Genomic DNA, 20458 nt, shown 5'->3' on the forward strand with positions numbered 1-20458 from the left:
GCTGAAAACAGCTGAACAGCTAAACAAAGGCCACTTTAAATCAGGCCGGCACCGCCACCCAACGCACACGCCCCAGGGGCAACACAAGACTGTAATAAAACACGCACTTGGTCGGTGTTCTGTATCTTAAGTCTCCTCGTTATCAGACTAAAGGCAGTTCCTTGAGGATCATATTCACGAGGTCAGTAATGTGTTTATAACACAAATTTCTTTACGTATGATTTCTTTCGTCTGTTTCCTTGCGCTACCTCGCAAACGCGGGAGACAGCGACAAAGTATAATAAAAAAAATAAATAATAAAATATATATATATATATATATATATATATATATATATATATATATATATATATATATATATATATATATATATTTATATATATATATATATATCCCTAGGGATAGGGTTGAAAAAATACTTCCCACGTATTCCCTGCGTATCTTAAAGGAGAGTAATAAGAGAGGTGGGAGCAAGGGGCTGGAACCCCTCTTCTTGTATTTTGATTTTTTGTGATAAGGTACAGAAGAAGGAGCCACGCGAGTTGTTCTCATTTTCTTCGCGAGTTGTGCTCATTTTCTTCGCAAGCTCAGGCTGGGGTGTCTGTATGTAACAGGGTGAGAAGAAGAGAGAGATAGGTAGTATGTTTGAGGACAAGAGCCTTTGAATTTTTGGCGCAGAGTAAAACTAAGCGCAAGGGGAAGGGGAAAGAATATTCTGGGAATTCCAATTGGTAGAATCTAGGTTCGTTGTCAGAGCAGAGGATGGGGTGGTATGTCACCTGAAGGAGAAGCTTTGGAATTGTGTAAGAGAGTGTGAGGGAGTGACCCCCCAGACTGATATGGGTCAGGATGAAAATGGATTACGAGAGTTGAGTGATTTATTTGTGCATATGCACCTGATTGGGAGAGGAGTGAGGAAGAGAGGCGAGTGTTTTGGGAGGGGATGAGTGAGTGCATCGGCAATTTTGATGCGAGGGTCTGAGTAACCATAAAGGGTGATTTGAATGCAAGAGCATGTGGTGTGGTAGTTGATGATATAATCTGTAGGATGGGTAACCCTCTTCGAGAATGTAAATGAAAATCTGGAGTTTGTGGATTGTGCTGAAAAGGGACTGGTGATTGAGCATACATGGCTTGAAAAGAAGGACGGTATACATGATTGAGGGTTTTATAGTTAGCGGAGATAATTGTGTGATGCATTAATTGATAGAGGAGCTAAAAACACTTTTCTGATGTAAATGTTGAAAGGAGCAGCTGGTAGGATGTTCAAAGTGGAGGCGAGAGGGAAAGTTTATAAAAGTTTAAGAAAAAGAGGAAATGATATGATGGGAATAGAAAAATAAGCGAGCTTGGAAAAGAAATTTATGTGATGAGATACTAAGAGAGATTGGGCGAGGGAGAGCAAAAGGTGAGAGTAAATGAAACTGGAGGGTGAGAAATAGCAATTATTTCGGGAAACAGTGCCTACACGTGCGAGAGATGTGTGTGGGATGCGGTAGGTGGGAGGTAGGCAGGTGATAAAAGGTAATGAGTAGTGGGATGACGAAATTACTAGGTTGTTAGTGGAAGAAAAAAGAGGGTGTATGTACTAAAGCCACAAGAAGGAGCGGGAATGATTAGGAGATGTATAAGAGGAAGTGGCAGGAGGTAAAGCGGAAGGTGCAAGGGCTGACCAAGAGGGGAAATGAGAAGTGGGGTGAGAGACTGCCGGCAAAATTCAAGGAAAAAAGGAAAAGTGTTGGGAAGAGGGGAATGGAGTGAGGAGAACAAAATAACAAATGGGAGCATCATTGAGGGGGAGCAGATGAGAATGCAAGGCAGAACAGAGGTGAAGAGGCAATGGAATGAGTATTTTGAAGGACTGTGTTAGTTATATGGGTGGCGTATGTCGGGCGTTTGGGGAGTGGAGGTATGCGAAACGAGAATGATGTTAATTGGTTTGGTGAAGAGAGAAGAGGTGGTGAAAGCCTTGCGGAAGATGAAATGAGGCAAGGTGGCTGGAATGGATGAGACTACAGTAGAATTTCTCAAGAGACTGGGTGACTGTGGTGTCGATTCGCTCGGTGAGGAGCCTGAGAATTAGAGGAGTGTGTGGACAGAGAGGTCACTGTCTGTAAGGGTAAATATGGGTTTGTTTGATGGTACAGTAGTCCCGTAAAGTAGGGATGTGGGGGATGCGAGGCGTGGGCCCTAGATGAAAAAGTAAGGCCGATGGCGGATGAGTTGAAAATGAAATGTTTAAGGACAATATGTGGTGCGGGGAGGGTTAGTGATATTAGAATTGATAGGGTAAGTGATAGATGTGTTGGCAAGAAGAATATGAATGAGAACTGAAAAAGGTGTGCTGAAATGTTTGGATACATAGAGATGATGAGTGAGAAGAGGCTGACTAAGAGGATATGCATATTGGAAATAGAGGGAAAAAGGGGCGGGAGGAACTGAGGAGGAGGAGGAGGAGGTGGAAGACAGGAATGAAAAAAAAAATGCTTTGAGTGCTTGGGGCCTGAAATTGTAGGAGTGTGTGAGTAATGCAAGGAAAAGAGTGAATTGGAGCGATGCTGTATACAGGGAGCGACGTGCTGTCAATGGGTTGAGCAGAGCATATGAAACGTTTCAGGGAAACCACAGAAAAGTCCGTGGGGCCTTGTTGTGGGTAGGGTGCTGTGATATCGGTGCATTACTCATGACAACTAGAAAGTAGATGTGAGGAAATGATGCAGTTCTTTGTTCATTTCTTGGGCTATTTCGCTACGCAGAAAGTACAAATGAATATGAAAAATGTTTCCTTGCGCTACCTCGCAACCGCGGGAGACAGCGACGAGGTATAAAAAAAAAAAAAGAATATATATATATATATATATATATATTTTTTTTTTTTTTTTTTTTTTTTTTTTTTATACTTTGTCGCTGTCTCCCGCGTTTGCGAGGTAGCGCAAGGAAACAGACGAAAGAAATGACCCAACCCCCCCCCATACACATGTACATACACACGTCCACACACGCAAATATACATACCTACACAGCTTTCCATGGTTTACCCCAGACGCTTCACATGCCTTGATTCAATCCACTGACAGCACGTCAACCCCTGTATACCACATCGCTCCAATTCACTCTATTCCTTGCCCTCCTTTCACCCTCCTGCATGTTCAGGCCCCGATCACACAAAATCTTTTTCACTCCATCTTTCCACCTCCAATTTGGTCTCCCTCTTCTCCTCGTTCCCTCCACCTCCGACACATATATCCTCTTGGTCAATCTTTCCTCACTCATTCTCTCCATGTGCCCAAACCATTTCAAAACACCCTCTTCTGCTCTCTCAACCACGCTCTTTTTATTTCCACACATCTCTCTTACCCTTACGTTACTTACTCGATCAAACCACCTCACACCACACATTGTCCTCAAACATCTCATTTCCAGCACATCCATCCTCCTACGCACAACTCTATCCATAGCCCACGCCTCGCAACCATACAACATTGTTGGAACTACTATTCCTTCAAACATACCCATTTTTGCTTTCCGGGATAATGTTCTCGACTTCCACACATTTTTCAAGGCTCCCAAAATTTTCGCCCCCTCCCCCACCCTATGATCCACTTCCGCTTCCATGGTTCCATCCGCTGACAGATCCACTCCCAGATATCTAAAACACTTCACTTCCTCCAGCCTCTCACCATTCAAACTCACCTCCCAATTGACTTGACCCTCAACCCTACTGTACCTAATAACCTTGCTCTTATTGACATTTACTCTTAACTTTCTTCTTCCACACACTTTACCAAACTCCGTCACCAGCTTCTGCAGTTTCTCACATGAATCCGCCACCAGCGCTGTATCATCAGCGAACAACAACTGACTCACTTCCCAAGCTCTCTCATCCCCAACAGACTTCATACTTGCCCCTCTTTCCAAAACTCTTGCATTTACCTCCCTAACAACCCCATCCATAAACAAATTAAACAACCATGGAGACATCACACACCCCTGCCGCAAACCTACATTCACTGAGAACCAATCACTTTCCTCTCTTCCTACACGTACACATGCCTTACATCCTCGATAAAAACTTTTCACTGCTTCTAACAACTTGCCTCCCACACCATATATTCTTAATACCTTCCACAGAGCATCTCTATCAACTCTATCATATGCCTTCTCCAGATCCATAAATGCTACATACAAATCCATTTGCTTTTCTAAGTATTTCTCACATACATTCTTCAAAGCAAACACCTGATCCACACATCCTCTACCACTTCTGAAACCACACTGCTCTTCCCCAATCTGATGCTCTGTACATGCCTTCACCCTCTCAATCAATACCCTCCCATATAATTTACCAGGAATACTCAACAAACTTATACCTCTGTAATTTGAGCACTCACTCTTATCCCCTTTGCCTTTGTACAATATATATATATATATATATATATATATATATATATATATATATATATATATATATATATATATATATATATATTTATTCCCTGGGGATAGGGGAGAAAGAATACTTCCCACGTATTCCCTGCGTGTCGTAGAAGGCGACTAAAAGGGAAGGGAGCGGGGGGCTGGAAATCCTCCCCTCTCGTTTTTTTTTTTTAATTTTCCAAAAGAAGGAACAGAGAAGAGGGCCAGGTGAGGATATTCCCTCAAAGGCCCAGTCCTCTGTTCTTAACGCTACCTCGCTATCGCGGGAAATGGCGAATAGTATGAAAAAAAAAAAAAAAATATATATATATATATATATATATATATATATATATATATATATATATATATATATATATATATTGTAAGGCATTTACCTCGACGTATGTAATGCATTCACTCGTTTGTATGTACGCTTCAGCTCCCGTTGCCTGTACTGGAAGCGTCATATCATACGCATTATGAACTCAAACCACAATAACCAAAAAGAATCACACGGTATCAGGTACCTTATACTGTTGTACTGAACCAACTCTCTACGAAAAACTCTATACATCTATATTCATGCTCCATGGCTCTATTGGGAAGGGGATGAAATAACAAGTGAAAGCCGAGGTGGGTGGAATGGGAGGGATGGGTAGAGTGGGCGGGGTTGGTGGCGTGAGCTGGGTGGGCAGAAGGGTTCACCTCATCAGAGAGACGCCCACGTAATGGAAGGCAATGATCGTTATCAAATATATTTCAAACTCCTTAAATGAGAATATATTTCGGGCGGTCTTACGTCAAGACTGAACGTCAGAAGTATATGTATATATATGACTGGACTCCGCCTACAGGAGGAGTGAGAAGTCCCCTTTGCAAATCTGTATCGTCATTGATACACCGAAAAGAATACTATCTATTCAGGGTGCCTTTTTCTCAAAAGGAAAGCATCATTTCCCTGCTCCTGCATGGAGTGCAACCTTGAAGCTAAGGGAGGCTCATAAAAGGGGTCCTGGGATTGAAAGAAAGTTAATAGTGTGAAAAAAAGAGACACAAAAACAAATGAGAACATCGGTGAAAATGTCAAATAAAGAAGTGATAACAGGTAAGAATGAAGTGAGGAGATGGAATGAGAATTTTGAAAGATTGTTGAATATATTTGATGTCAAGGTGGCAGATGTAGGGTGTTTGGTCGGGGAAGTATGCGGAGTGAGAGAACGTGATAAGTGGTATGGTGAAAAGAGAAGAGGTGGTGAAGGCCTTGCGTAACGTGAAATGTGGCAAGGCGGTTGGAGTGGATGGATGGTAGTCGAGTTAAATTTCCTGAAAAAGGAGGTGACTGCGTTGTTGATTGGTTAGTGAGGATTTTCAGTGTGTGTATGGATCACGCTGAGGTGCCCAGGACTCTGTGGAATGCATGTATAGTATACAGGAATGGAGAACAAAGGTAGTTGTTCGAATTATAGGTGTGTAACTTTGTTCAGTGTACCATGTAAGTTGTATGGGAGAATGATGATTGAGGGGGTTTTTTCGTGCTCAAAGATTCAGACTGGGGAAGAACAAAGCGGTTTCAGGATTGGTATAGGATATGCGGATCAGGTGCTTGCTTTAAAGAATGTGTGTGGGAAATACTTAGAGAAATAGAAGGATATGTGTGTGGCCTTTATGGATCTGGACAAAGCATATGGTAGGGTGGATATAAATGCTTTGTGGAAGCGGCTACGAATACATGGTGTGGGAGGAGAGCTATCAGAAGCAGTGAGGAGTTTTTACCAAGGTAGTAAGGCATGTTTGCAAGTAGGGAGAGAGGAAGGTGATTGATTCCACGTGAAGGTGGGTCTGCGGCAGGGGTACGTGATGTTACCATGGCTGTTTAATCTGTTTGTGGATAGCGTGGTGAGGGAGGGGGAGGTAAAGCTCATGGGAGAGGAACAGGTTTGCGGTCTACTAGGGTTGGGGAGGCGTGGCAGGTGAGTCAGTTATTATTTGCGGATGATACGGCGCTGGTGGTTGATTCGAGTGAAAAGCTTCAGAAGCTGATGTCTTATTTTGGGAGAGTGTATAGAGAAAGCTGAGAGTAAATATGAATAAGATCAATGTTATTAAGTTACCAATGAAAAGGGGTTATTTGGAGTGTGAAATGGTAAGAACCTGGAGGAAGTGGAATGATTTAGATACCTGGGAGTGAACATGGCAGAGATTGAAACCTTGGGAGTTGATGTGAACCATAAGGTGGGTGAGGGGACAAAGGTCTTGGACATGTTGAGGATTGTGTGGGAAGACAGCTCACTGTCTATAAGGGCAGAGATGGGTATGTTTGATGGTATGGTGGTCACGTCGGTGCTGTGTGGATGTGACGTGTGGGTCTTAGACAAAAAGTAAAGAATAAGGTGACTGTGTTGGAATTTAAATGTTTGAGGAAGATATGTGGTGTGAGGAGGGTTGATCGAATAAGAAATATTAGGGTAAGAGAGAGGTGTGGTAGTAAAAGCAATTTGTATGAGAGAGCTGAGGAGGATGTGCTGAAAGGTTTTGTACATATAGAGAGGATGAGTGAGGAAAGATTGACGAGGAGGTTATACATGTCAGAAGTGGAAGGATCAGGGAAAAGGGGGAACCAAGGAGGAAATGGAAGGATGGAGTGAAATATGTTTTGGAGGGCTCGGAATCTGAATACGCAGGAGGGTGTGAGGCATGCAAGGGATAAAGCAAATAGGAGCGATGCTGTTCACGGGGGACGACGTGCTGTCGTAAACCAAGACATGTGTATCTATGTTTACTGGTTGTTGCAGGTGTGCACTTCAGATCCTTTTTGTTTTGTACCGCTGGTTTATGCCTCGAACAATGCACAAACATCACCTTTTTCTCATGTCGTGTCATGATATTCCTAGATATGAAACATTGAAGATGAAAATACATATTAGGTTTGATGACATAAAAAAAACGGCAAAAAGAAATATATCTGAATGTATAATCAGTTTCAAGAACATTTTCTTCTTTTAAATTTCAGATGAGATCGCTCCCGGAGACCCCCTTCCGAACCCACACGTCTTCATATAGTTGAAGGAAGCAGACATACACACACCAACAAAAGTAAGATAACTCTCTCCCTCTTAGGGACACTTGGTTGAGGAATCCATTGGACCCTTCCATAATCTTCTATATTTTCCTCTGCATTACTTTATCAAGCCTCGCATTCTCCCTTTATTTTCGACGCGCTTTCCATCATCAGGAAACTAAACGATGAATTATGAACGTCTCACAAGTAATTTGATATAGTTTTCGTTATTTGCAAAATACGATCTTTACGATGAAACTACCAATAGGTGGAACCATCCAACAATGAAACTGCTCCATTATGAAACTACCAAACGACAGAACTGGCCTGTAATGAAACAGCCATCGTATGAAACTGCTCATTGATGGAAACTGTTCAACTACTGAACTACCTCTCGACAGATTGAAGGAACGATGTTAAGAGTTCCACTGTGGAGCTGTATTTTACAGTGGCATTCCCTAAGGATGACCCTACCCTTCCTGTGGAACTAGCTAATGATGGAAATATACCAAGTAACAACGAAATTGCCCTACAGTGGTACCGTCCTGGGATGGAATCTTGCGATGAAAAATACAGTGTGTTATACACAGAAGAAAACAGGAAAATAAAAAGAATTTAAAAAAAAAGTTTTCAGAACATGAGTGACCCAGGGCCACTCTGGCTGGCTTCGGGCCTCGTTTGCCCAGAACCTTGTGTCTTGGGTTATTCTTAACCAAGACCTTTCACTTTTAGAAAATTATTTTGTTACTTGGGAGAGAAAAAAGAAAGGTATTGAGGACAGGGCTTGAGCGCCATCGCTCCTGCTGGTGTACAGGTACAGTGAGGTACGGTGCCGTGACCTGGGGGCCATTGCTATGGTCTCCTGCTGGTAGTAAGGTACAGGACCATGGTCAGTGGTCTTCGCTATGGTCTCTCACTAGAAGAAGCTCGCTCTTCACTCCAGACACTCCTGCCCCCTCCCCTGTAATTTGGCCATTCTCAGGGTCGACAATTAGGTCACATATTTGGCTACGTCGTGTAACAACCCCATCAGCTGCTCACACACCTGGTTCTCCACACACTTGGTTCCTCACACACCTGGTTCTCCACACACTTGGTTCCTCACACACCTGGTTCTCCACACACTTGGTTCCTCACACACCTGGTTCTCCACACACTTGGTTCCTCACACACCTGGTTCTCCACACACTTGGTTCCTCACACACCTGGTTCTCCACACACCTGGTTCCTCACACACCTGGTTCCTCACACACCTGGTTCCTCACACACCTGGTTCTCCACACACTTGGTTCCTCACACACCTGGTTCTCCACACACTTGGTTCCTCACACACCTGGTTCTCCACACACTTGGTTCCTCACACACCTGGTTCTCCACACACCTGGTTCTCCACACACTTGGTTCCTCACACACCTGGTTCTCCACACACTTGGTTCCTCACACACCTGGTTCTCCACACACTTGGTTCCTCACACACCTGGTTCTCCACACACTTGGTTCCTCACACACCTGGTTCTCCACACACTGGTTCCTCCACACACTTGGTTCCTCACACACCTGGTTCTCCACACACCTGGTTCTCCACACACTTGGTTCCTCACACACCTGGTTCTCCACACACTTGGTTCCTCACACACCTGGTTCTCCACACACTTGGTTCCTCACACACCTGGTTCTCCACACACTTGGTTCCTCACACACCTGGTTCTCCACACACTTGGTTCCTCACACACCTGGTTCTCCACACACTTGGTTCCTCACACACCTGGTTCTCCACACACTTGGTTCCTCACACACCTGGTTCTCCACACACTTGGTTCCTCACACACCTGGTTCCTCACACACCTGGTTCTCCACACACTTGGTTCCTCACACACCTGGTTCTCCACACACTTGGTTCCTCACACACCTGGTTCTCCACACACTTGGTTCCTCACACACCTGGTTCTCCACACACTTGGTTCCTCACACACCTGGTTCTCCACACACTTGGTTCCTCACACACCTGGTTCTCCACACACTTGGTTCCTCACACACCTGGTTCTCCACACACTTGGTTCCTCACACACCTGGTTCTCCACACACTTGGTTCCTCACACACCTGGTTCTCCACACACTTGGTTCCTCACACACCTGGTTCTCCACACACTTGGTTCCTCACATACCTGGTTCTCCACACACTTGGTTCCTCACACACCTGGTTCTCCACACACTTGGTTCTCCACACACCTAGTTCCTCCCACACCTGGTTCTCTACACACCTCGTTCCTCACACACCTGGCTCTCCACACACCTGGTTCTTCACACACCTGGTTCTCCAAACCCCTGGATCAGCACACACCTGGTTCCTCACATACCTGGTTCTCTACACACCAGGTTCTCTCACTCCTGGTTTTACACATATCTGTTTCTCTGACCTCAGAAATCTGGTTCTCTACACACCTGACTCTCTGCATATCTGACTCTTTAAATACCTGGTTCTGTTTTCTCTAGGCCTTCCACATTAACCTAACCTACATACACGAACCTTTGACAAGTGGACAACAACACTCTTACCTCTCTCTAAGCTCTCTCTGTGTAGATAATTTCCACCAAGGTTAGTTTAGGTAAGATTCATCTCATATGAACGATCACTGATTAGATCAGTTCCTTCAAGGGTAATTAAGGTAGATAATGAAAGGTCGATTTAGTTGATAAACATCGGACATGTACTACAAGTAGATAAGTAAACATTACAAGGTTACTTATTCATTTTTTTTATGATGTGTGATTTATTCAGTTTCAATGGTCGTCTGGTTCTGATTCTTATGTGCTCACTGACATGAACGACCAGGAAATTTTCCTACACACACCAGGAACTTGTTTCTACATAGAATCGTCATCTCCATGAGAATCTCAATCTTCATATCTTTTCCCATTACTAGAAATTTTCCAAAGGAGAACGTGTCTTGCTCTTTCATGGACCATCCTTATTGTTTCTTCGTTGTTATGTTTGTAGGTCTGGTTCATAAAAGTCCTTTTGGATGATTAGATATCATCATTATCAATACCAATATATGAATCTCATACAGTTATTCTCCCCAGTATGTGCAGCTTGAATAGCTAACTTCCCATATCTTCTGAAACTTAATGACGTCTTTTAAAAAGCAAAGTTTTCTTTATCTTTTCTTTTCCCTCCTTGCTGGCCCACTCTCTAGAGAGAGTAGGTTACATCTTAGCACTTTAGTAAGTTTAATCGCCACTACTCCAAAAAAGATCTGGCTGCCTTTACCTAATACGGTCCTTGAACTCCATCTCTCCCATTTCCTATCATTCCATCCACGTTTGTATACGTTAATATCAGTGAGGGATTCACGTCCGTCACTGTCTTCTCTGCTTTCGTTGTCCTTCGTTCTATGCTTCGAACTGTCTTCTTTGCTTTACTCTTGTTGGTGTAACATTACTCGTGAATACATCACTAAATTCCTCTTTGTGACATCGTCTTTTTACCAGCAAAATTCTGTTGCTTCCTGGATACGAAACTCCACAATAGTACTGGTCGTTGTTTTATGTCTTGTTTATATCTACCAGTTTTCTTTGTTGTTTCATTTCTAGAACTACGTTAGGCGTGACCACAGCCTAGTCACTGTCTCTTTTAATCAGCATTCATCTCTCCTTCTCCGGACTTTCCTCTCTGAGTGGAATGTGGTCTTCTTCCAGTCCAAAAGTCATCGGCTTATGTTGATCTGTCTCGTGTTTAAGAGACGTTTGTAGTTTCGGTGCAATTCACTTGAGAGTAAAATTCCCAATATTTATTTATCAACTTCCATGTCATTTTCTTCCCCCCCCCCCTTCCCATCCTCCCTGAGATCTCCATTTCCCCATCACTCACTCACTCACTCCAAATACTCTGCATTTTCTTTGAACCTTCCATCTAACCTACCCTGAGTGTTATGTGCACTTGTCTCCTCCGGTAATAAGCAATAAACGAGCCAATCTAGTTAGCATTTCTTAAGGAGTTGATATATGTATATGTATCATTTCTTTTTATTATACTTTGACGCTGTCTCCCTCGTTAGAGAGGTAGGGCAAGGAAACAGACGGAAGAATGGCCCAACCCATCCACATACATATGTATATACATGTCCACACACGCACATATACATACCTATACATTTCAACGTATACATACATATACATACACAAACAATATATATATATATATATATATATATATATATATATATATATATATATATATATATATATGGAAGTGGATCATAGGGTGGGGGAGGGGGCAAAAATTTTGGGAGCCTTGAAAAATGTGTGGAAGTCGAGAACATTATCCCGGAAAGCAAAAATGGGTATGTTTGAAGGAATAGTGGTTCCAACAATGTTGTATGGTTGCGAGGCGTGGGCTAAGGATAGAGTTGTGCGCAGGAGGATGGATGTGCTGGAAATGAGATGTTTGAGGACAATGTGTGGTGTGAGGTGGTTTGATCGAGTAAGTAACGTAAGGGTAAGAGAGATGTGTGGAAATAAAAAGAGCGTGGTTGAGAGAGCAGAAGAGGGTGTTTTGAAGTGGTTTGGGCACATGGAGAGAATGAGTGAGGAAAGATTGACCAAGAGGATATATGTGTCGGAGGTGGAGGGAACGAGGAGAAGAGGGAGACCAAATTGGAGGTGGAAAGATGGAGTGAAAAGGATTTTGTGTGATCGGGGCCTGAACATGCAGGAGGGTGAAAGGAGGGCAAGGAATAGAGTGAATTGGAGCGATGTGGTATACAGTATATATATATATATATATATATATATATATTGGAAAGGATCACAATTTTGCGCGTGATCAAGATATTCCTATGAGTCCACGGGGAAGATGAAACACGAAAAGTTCCCAAGTGCACTTTCGTGTAATAATCACATAATCAGGGGAGACACAAAAGAGAAATATAACAGTCAGTTTTTATACATCGAAGAGACGAAGCTTCGTCTCTTCGATGTCTATCAACTGACTGTGGATAGTGCGGAAGAGGATCATAGGGTGGGGGAGGGGGCGAAAATCCTGGGAGCCTTGAAGAATGTGTGGAAGTCGAGAACATTATCTCGGAAAGCAAAAATGGGTATGTTTGAAGGAATAGTGGTTCCAACAATGTTGTATGGTTGCGAGCGTGGGCTATGGATAGAGTTGTGCGCAGGAGGATGGATGTGCTGGAAATGAGATGTTTGAGGACAATGTGTGGTGTGAGGTGGTTTGATCGAGTAAGTAACGTAAGGGTAAGAGAGATGTGTGGAAATAAAAAGAGCGTGGTTGAGAGAGCAGGAGAGGGTGTTTTGAAATGGTTTGGGCACATGGAGAGAATGAGTGAGGAAAGATTGACCAAGAGGATATATGTGTCGGAGGTGGAGGGAACGAGGAGAAGTGGGAGACCAAATTGGAGGTGGAAAGATGGAGTGAAAAAGATTTTGTGTGATCGGGGCCTGAACATGCAGGAGGGTGAAAGGAGGGCAAGGAATAGAGTGAATTGGATCGATGTGGTATACCGGGGTTGACGTGCTGTCAGTGGATTGAATCAGGGCATGTGAAGGGTCTGGGGTAAACCATGGAAAGCTGTGTAGGTATGTACATTTGCGTTTGTGGACGTATGTATATACATGTGTATGGGGGTGGGTTGGGCCATTTCTTTCGTCTGTTTCCTTGCGCTACCTCGCAAACGCGGGAGACAGCGACAAAGCAATATATATATATATATATATATATATATATATATCCGTACATATTTGTATATTACATGAGCAGCTCCAGGATGGGTAATTAGCCACCGTAGGGAAGTACATAACAAGTGATTACCACTAAGCCAATTGGACTGCCCTCCACAGCTAATGACTTTAAACATGCACACATTCCATGACGTCACGTTTTGATCGACCACTGAGCTATCTCGCTGGTCATGAAGCCAAGAACTCGATGATATCTATAATGTATATAGCAAATATATAATTATTTAGGATAGAACGTTTTATGATGCGTTGGTTAGTTTCAGTGGTCGAGTTGTGAGGGCTTGTGTACGTGGGGGATTAGGTGCAGAGAATATGTGATAAGAGGGAGAGGAAGTTGATGAGAGAGAGTTGTTTGCTGTAGAAAAGGAATGTAAGTGGGAAATTGGGAGGAGAATGTGTAGGTGGGAGAGTGTATGGGGTAGTGTACATGGGTGAATGTAGGTGTGTGTATGTGGAACAGTGTTGCTGGGCGATTTTGATGGAGCAGAGGTAGGTGTCAACCACGTATTTGGTGGTGGAGAAAATATCAGTGGATGATCGCAGCCTGTTGTCAGTGGGTGGTGGCAGGAGAACATGTAAGTGGGTAGTGGGTGTTGCTGGGCTAGAGTAAGTGGTGATAAAGGATAGTACGAGGCTGGAATGTACGCGGGTGTCGACATGAGGGGGAAGGAGTCTTTCCTCTCGGTAGTTTCAAATTATTGACAAAATATTTTCTCGCTCAGCGAAATAAATGTCTTCACGAGTGTATTAAATATACAGGATGGGATATATCTTTTGAAATCTTACTAAACATATATTCCTAAGTGGACAGCGTGAAAGTTTTATCAAGGCATGAATATCTTATGCATATTAGAAAACCCAATTCGCATAAAGACGCTTTTACGACAGTTTAAATGCTTATGGAACTATTATTACGGTTGAAACGATCAAACGATCGATCCTGTGGTCGGAGGCGTTGTTTACACGCTTACCAATGACGTCACGAGCCACAGCCAATCATGGGTAAGAAGGGGCGTGGCGGGAGGTGGAGCCATAAAGACGCCTTGATCACTCAGTTTACTTCCCATACTTCCGTTTCGTTCTCCTCTCTCTCTCTCTCTCTCTCTCTCTCTCTCTCGAACTGTAAGTTTCCATTTTATATTTCTTTCTTACCGAGTCTTCGTTTAGCGTGTATCATACCGTTTGTGAAAGTATATTACATATTGTGTGGTCAGTATGTGACCAATGATAGCTTTGAGAACCCACCTGGAGCTCGTGTGTGGTGTTGACATATACATAATACATGTTGTAAATGCAGAAGGATATGAACTAGGCGAGCGTGACGCGTGTAGAGCACCCTTCCTGCATGCACGGCGAAGGAGAGACACAGACCAACTCACAGTAGCGAACACCAGTGCAAGTGGTCTGGTACAGCCAGAAAAAAAAGAAGAAAAATAATGAATTTGTCATTGATTGACCAGATGACGGAGTAGGTCAGCGGTGATTTAGTGGACCGGGGTGGCTCATTATGTTTTAGCTACTGTCATAGTCTATCGTTCACATTGGGATGTTATCATGTACTTTGCTCCTCGGTTCAGGGGGGGGGGGGACACGCACGCGCGTGTGCTGGTCGGTAATTCAACGCACTGCACGGGAGCTGGGTAAGGCGGGTTACATGTTGAAGGAATACTTGGAGGACAAGAGAATCAGGTTATCATACCCAATGAATAAACTACAACTCTGCATTAATACGTTCCAAGGCGTCAGTAGATTCGCTGCCTGGAAGCCACTGAGTTCCCTCAGGTAAAAGTCACATTAAGCACCGCTACTGGGGTCCCCCTACTGATCTCCCAAGCAGAGAAAGGATGAACAGGTGGGGTGTGCAGTGCGGCCGTCTGCCCGCTCCAGGGATCGAACCCTGGCTCTTTGATTAGTCGCAAGCGACGCTACCCACGATCACACAGCCATCACCTTTAATCATGCATCCTTCCATGTCTTTCATCGTGTGTTTTGAGTAATTATTGATGTATTGCATTCCACGTTGCTATTCACGAAGTTCTACCATATTCCAATGACTGAGAATAGGCTGTGGTGGAAGACAAGTCCCTGTACTAGCCATGGATCTGGTGAATCCAACACCATATTACTCCAAACTGCCAACCATGGAAAAAAGAATTCAAGTTTGATAAAAGGCAATGATGTTTATCCATCATGGTTGTCTGTGGGTTATAGAGTGATGAGGATAGATGGGGAAAAAAGTCTTATAAAAACAGGAAAAATTGAGATTAACACATAAAATCATGTTTGTGAAGTCTGTTAAAACACAGCTTTGTGAGGTGTGTTAGAACACCACACTATGAGGTCTGTTAGAACACCACATTATGAGGTCTGTTAGAATACCACATTATGAGGTCTGTTATGACACCACATTATGAGGTCTGTTATGACACCACATTATGAGGTGTGTTAGAACACCACAATATGAGGTCTGTTATGACACCACATTTTGAGGTCTGTTATGACAACACATTATGAGGTCTGTTAGGACAACACATTATGAGGTCTGTTTTGACACCACATTATGAGGTGTGTCAGAATACCACATTATGAGGTCTGTTTTGACACCACATTATGAGGTGTGTTTTGACACCACATTATGAGGTCTGTTTTGACACCACATTATGAGATCTGTTAGGACACCACATTATGAGGTGTGTCAGAACACCATATTGTGAAGACAGAACACTACCTAATAACAAGGTTGATGAGTACATTGTACTCTCTAATTCTCTGAGCAAAGCCCCGTGATATGAAGGTCATCAAACAGCTAATTGCAAGCTGTTGTTTTCTAACAGGAAATCAAAAGATTTGTCTGAGCGACAACCAACTCACCCCTTGATCTCAGGCGTTCGTGTCAAAAGTAAAAGAAAAAAAAAAGATGTAGGTGAAGTCTGTAGAAGGAGATATGATACTGTAACTTACAGGCCATATATAGTGTTGGATCCTTCATTTCTCTATTGCTGTCTTAAGATTAACGGTCGATAATAGGAAGGGTTTTTTATTATAAGGGCATAAATATATGGGGTTAGATAACACGATTTACAACCCACTTAAGTTGATGACAGAATCCACAACTTGAAACACACCCTCTCCCCTGGACCAGCTCTCTCTCTCTCTCTCTCTCTCTCTCTCTCTCTCTCTCTCTCTCTCTCTCTCTCTCTCTCTCTCTCTCTCTCCATCAGCCCAGGCTATCAGATCCTACACGTCTGGAAAAAAACTTTCATAATTTTTACGGAAGAGACAAAAAACGCATTTTATTTTCCAGTAGTACCCTTAACATGAGCTTCCCAGCCTAGGGAAAAAAAGCAGTTTTCTTTTTTTTTCTTCCTGTAAAGAAGTCACTAACGGTAATTTAATCCAGTTCGCACACGGAGAGCAAAATTCGCCATGCAGGATGGTCGAAACATAACGAAATATCCGAAAAGGAAGACCTATATATATATATATATAACGTCAAACACGAGCCACGAACTACAGCAGAATATGTCCACCATCATCCAAGACGTGCGTCGGTATGGAGACACACACACACACACACACACACACACACACACACACACACACACGTTCGTGCCTTTCGTAAGTTATCTGTACATATATCAACACTCATCGGAGACACTAAGTATCAGGTCCTCTGCAAACTTGACATGAAATTCTCTTGTTTCCTCCTTTTGGTGAGGCTGTGTGTGTCATGGACGCGCTATCGCCTACATGGTATTATGACAAGAATAATATTGACTATGAATGCATTGCTAATGTTTCTGGTCTCCATCTATAGCCATAGAGCTTCATATCCTTCAGACAGTGGCATCCCGTGAGGGTGACGTACGTAAACTGACGCAGGATCGAGTTAAGAAACAAAATATAAGGAATCAAATAGTCTTCAATAGCATTAGACCACTGGGTCCGTTCGGGGAGTTTATGGCAGTAGATGAGATCAGAGGCAGAGAAGGAACACGGGAAAACTGTATGAAATAATCAATTGTGGAACTGGATCTTAAACAGTTGTCGTCCCCATTTCAATAAATGTATCTATGGCGCTTCTGTCAACTGCTTTTGTTGGAGAATCACTCCATTATGTTAAGAGTCGTGTTGAAGAGGAAGTACTTTGCCTACTTCGTTGTCGAACTGTTGCCTACGAGTTTATATCCATTCCTCCGAAGAGATAAAGACTGATCTGATCTTATAAAAGTGAGGGATTGTATCCAATCCTTTCTGATAATCTGAGTAAATGATGACAACTGTTATACTTTGCATCGTACGTGCTCGTTATATTATAAGATCGAGCAGGTTTGTCGAACATGAGCGTTTACGTCGAGATCCATCGTACGAATCACATTGATCCTCTGGACGTCTTACAACCTTGTATGTAGAAGCGGGAAACAGTCCACCAGTGTGAGAGTATAAGAGGAAAGTAAATAAATCGTTTGGAGATCCAACCCAAAAATGGCGAGTTTGGCACAAACACAGGAAAGATAAAGTGGTTTTCCCCCTCTAGTGCAATTTTCCCGCCTGGTTCCGCTATCCTGCAAATCCTCTTATGCTAAACCCCGACATATATCTACGTCCATGACACCAGACCCTCGTGACACACACACACACATCCAGGCCAGGGGTCAGTTGTCGCGCCTGGCCTCGTACACTCATACGATAACACTACAGTACTCCCCAGCCAGGTCGCCACACGTCTGCCGTAGGGTGGGGAGCTGGGTTCATTGGGAGGTGGGGTTCACGGGGAGGAGTCATGGTTAATGAAGGGGAGATGAACTGATGGGGAGAAGTTGGTGCGGTGGGGTGAGAATGGTAACAAGTGGGACAGTGAAGAAGGACGAGAAAAAGATGAAGGTTTTAAGGGTCAAGAGCGTCAGTGAGGAATAATTAACACCAGAGTGTGGGTCAAGAGGAGGAGGGAGGGTTCAAAACACCTTTAAAGAGGAGTTACTTAGAGGAGGAAATGAGGGATGCAGCAAGCACGGTATGGAAGGTTACCGAGGCTAGGAAAAGATAGAATATGTTGCGACTCGTATCACGGAGGGCAGGGAAGCTAGTGGCTGGTGCCGAGGCGATGGGCAGAGAGCAACATGGGTTTCACAGGTGCTACAGCAGGTGAGGGAGGGAGGGAAGGAGTGGCACGGCCGTCGCTCGTGTGTACTGGGGTGGCGGTGGCTATACCACTCCTGGAATATGGTGTTGGCAGTTGGAAGGGCGGTGTGTGTGTGTGTGTGTGTGTGTGTGTGTGTGTGTATGGTGTTGGCAGTTGGAAGGGCGGTGTGTGTGTGTGTGGTGTTGGCAGTTGGAAGGGCGGTGTGTGTGTGTGTGTGTGGTGTGAGGCGATGTATATACCAGTCCTGCAGGAGTTGTGTGTGCGGGCGATAACCCAGAGGATGTGGCAATGATACGTATAAACCTCCGTTTGAACGTTCCCCTTTAGTGATAAAAAGTACATCATCATACTGCGTAAAAGAGAGAGAGAGAGAGAGAGAGAGAGAGAGAGAGAGAGAGAGAGAGAGAGAGAGAGAGAGAGAGAGAGAGAGAGAGAGAGAGGCCTCCGGAAGTTATATTTACGAAGTGTAAACAAAAAAATTTGTTTATACACAACCAGGAGGAGAGGTAGGGTCAAGTGACAGGGGTCGAGGTGGAGGATTCCCTTGCCATCATCCACTGGTCGTCGTCAACACCCCCACTACTCGTTTTCTGACACAAAGACCAAAAGCTAAACTTTCCAAGTTCGCAGACCATTTGTGGATAAGTTAGAATGACCAAGTTACAGTGGCCTGTGAGGGGGTCCTGATTGGTGATAGATGATTCCTGCCTTCATGATAATGTTAATCATCTTTAATGTGACATAAGATTTGAATGGTGGATTCTCCTCTTGTAATTTACGTCCGCTACCTCTGGATCGTGATCACAACGACGCCAGGATACGAGACAAGCTCCTGTACGATACTTTTTCCCTGGCCTCTTGGTGACAGGTACCATGGGGGTGCCCCACTCAGCCGCCGAGTCCTTACGAGTGGAAACCAGTGACGAGAGCGTCCGACCAACTTGACTGTGACGTAACGATGACGCACGTATGCATGTGTGAAGAAAACGGGTTGTTAATGTTTGATCGTAGGGCGCGCGCCACGCCTCTCTCGCTCTGACGTCACGAGACAGAATGGGGAGCACTAACCATGTTAGGTTATTTATAGATACGGTCAAGAGTCTCTTTGTCAACACAGTGTTCCGTAGTGTTCCACCTGCACGTGTTCATAAGGAAGGCGGAGCTGTGACTGACGTAATACGCAGAACGTCTTTTACGTCATATTTTACGTCATATTGGCTACGTAACACTCTTAAGTACGACTTGAGGCTCCGAAGAAGACAAATTTCACTTATAAAACTGTGGAGAAACTTTACGCAGTGTCTTTATATCAACTTTTGGTGACCTGTATCCTCGCGAGGCTGAAACTGACTCTCTCTTTTTTTTCTTGTGAGGTTCTCTGTTGCTGGTATTGGGGGTTGAATTTTTTCCGGTGGGGTTCAGAACTAGCCGTGTCTGGAGGGGGTAGCGCGTGGCTCCTGTGTTGAGATGGGCGCGTCGCTCGCCAGGGAGGCTGGTGAGGAAGAAGGATGTGTCTTGAGGTGTGGGTTACTCTACCTGCAGTGTCTGTGGACATGTGTTGACGTGAGTTCCAACCTTGTGGCTCTGCCTTTGAAGTGTGTGTGTGTGTGTGTGTGTGTGTGTGTGTGTGTGTGTGTGTGTTTTCCTTTGACCTGTTTCTTCGTATATTCGTTTCTTCATCATCGCTTTCCAAAGTCGTCTTCCTTAAACGTGTGACTGACGCCGAGTTGCGTGTCTTCTCTCGGCTTCCTGCTCTCGTATCATTAAGCATCAATAAACCTCCTCTTTCTCTCTCTTTTTAGATAGAGTGGTTATAAGAGAGGAAGGAGAGGTGGGTCAGGGCAAGGGATAGCCACTATGGCAACACGAGCATTATTGTAAGTAAAACATGACTGCCCAACTATATATCCATCAGTTTAGTATTATAGCAAGAAATATTGTCATATTATTTTTGTCCTTGTACTATGGAAGTGTCACACACACACACACACACACACACACACACACACACACATATATATATATATATATATATATATATATATATATATATATATATATATATATATATATATATATAT

General features: G+C 43.7%; 1 long non-coding RNA gene across 1 annotated transcript in view; it reads left to right on the forward strand.

Annotated features, from left to right (window-relative positions):
- LOC139761778 (uncharacterized) overlaps positions 1-7517 on the forward strand; it is a 46446-nt gene extending 38929 nt beyond the window's left edge. The window contains exon 3 of the long non-coding RNA XR_011715607.1: positions 7430-7517. This is a non-coding gene — a long non-coding RNA (uncharacterized lncRNA). The remainder of the gene's footprint in view (positions 1-7429) is intronic.
- Positions 7518-20458: the final 12941 nt, after the last annotated feature.

This window comes from Panulirus ornatus, chromosome 41 (assembly GCF_036320965.1).
Source record: "Panulirus ornatus isolate Po-2019 chromosome 41, ASM3632096v1, whole genome shotgun sequence".
In the NCBI taxonomy this organism is placed as follows: Eukaryota; Metazoa; Arthropoda; class Malacostraca; order Decapoda; family Palinuridae; genus Panulirus; species Panulirus ornatus.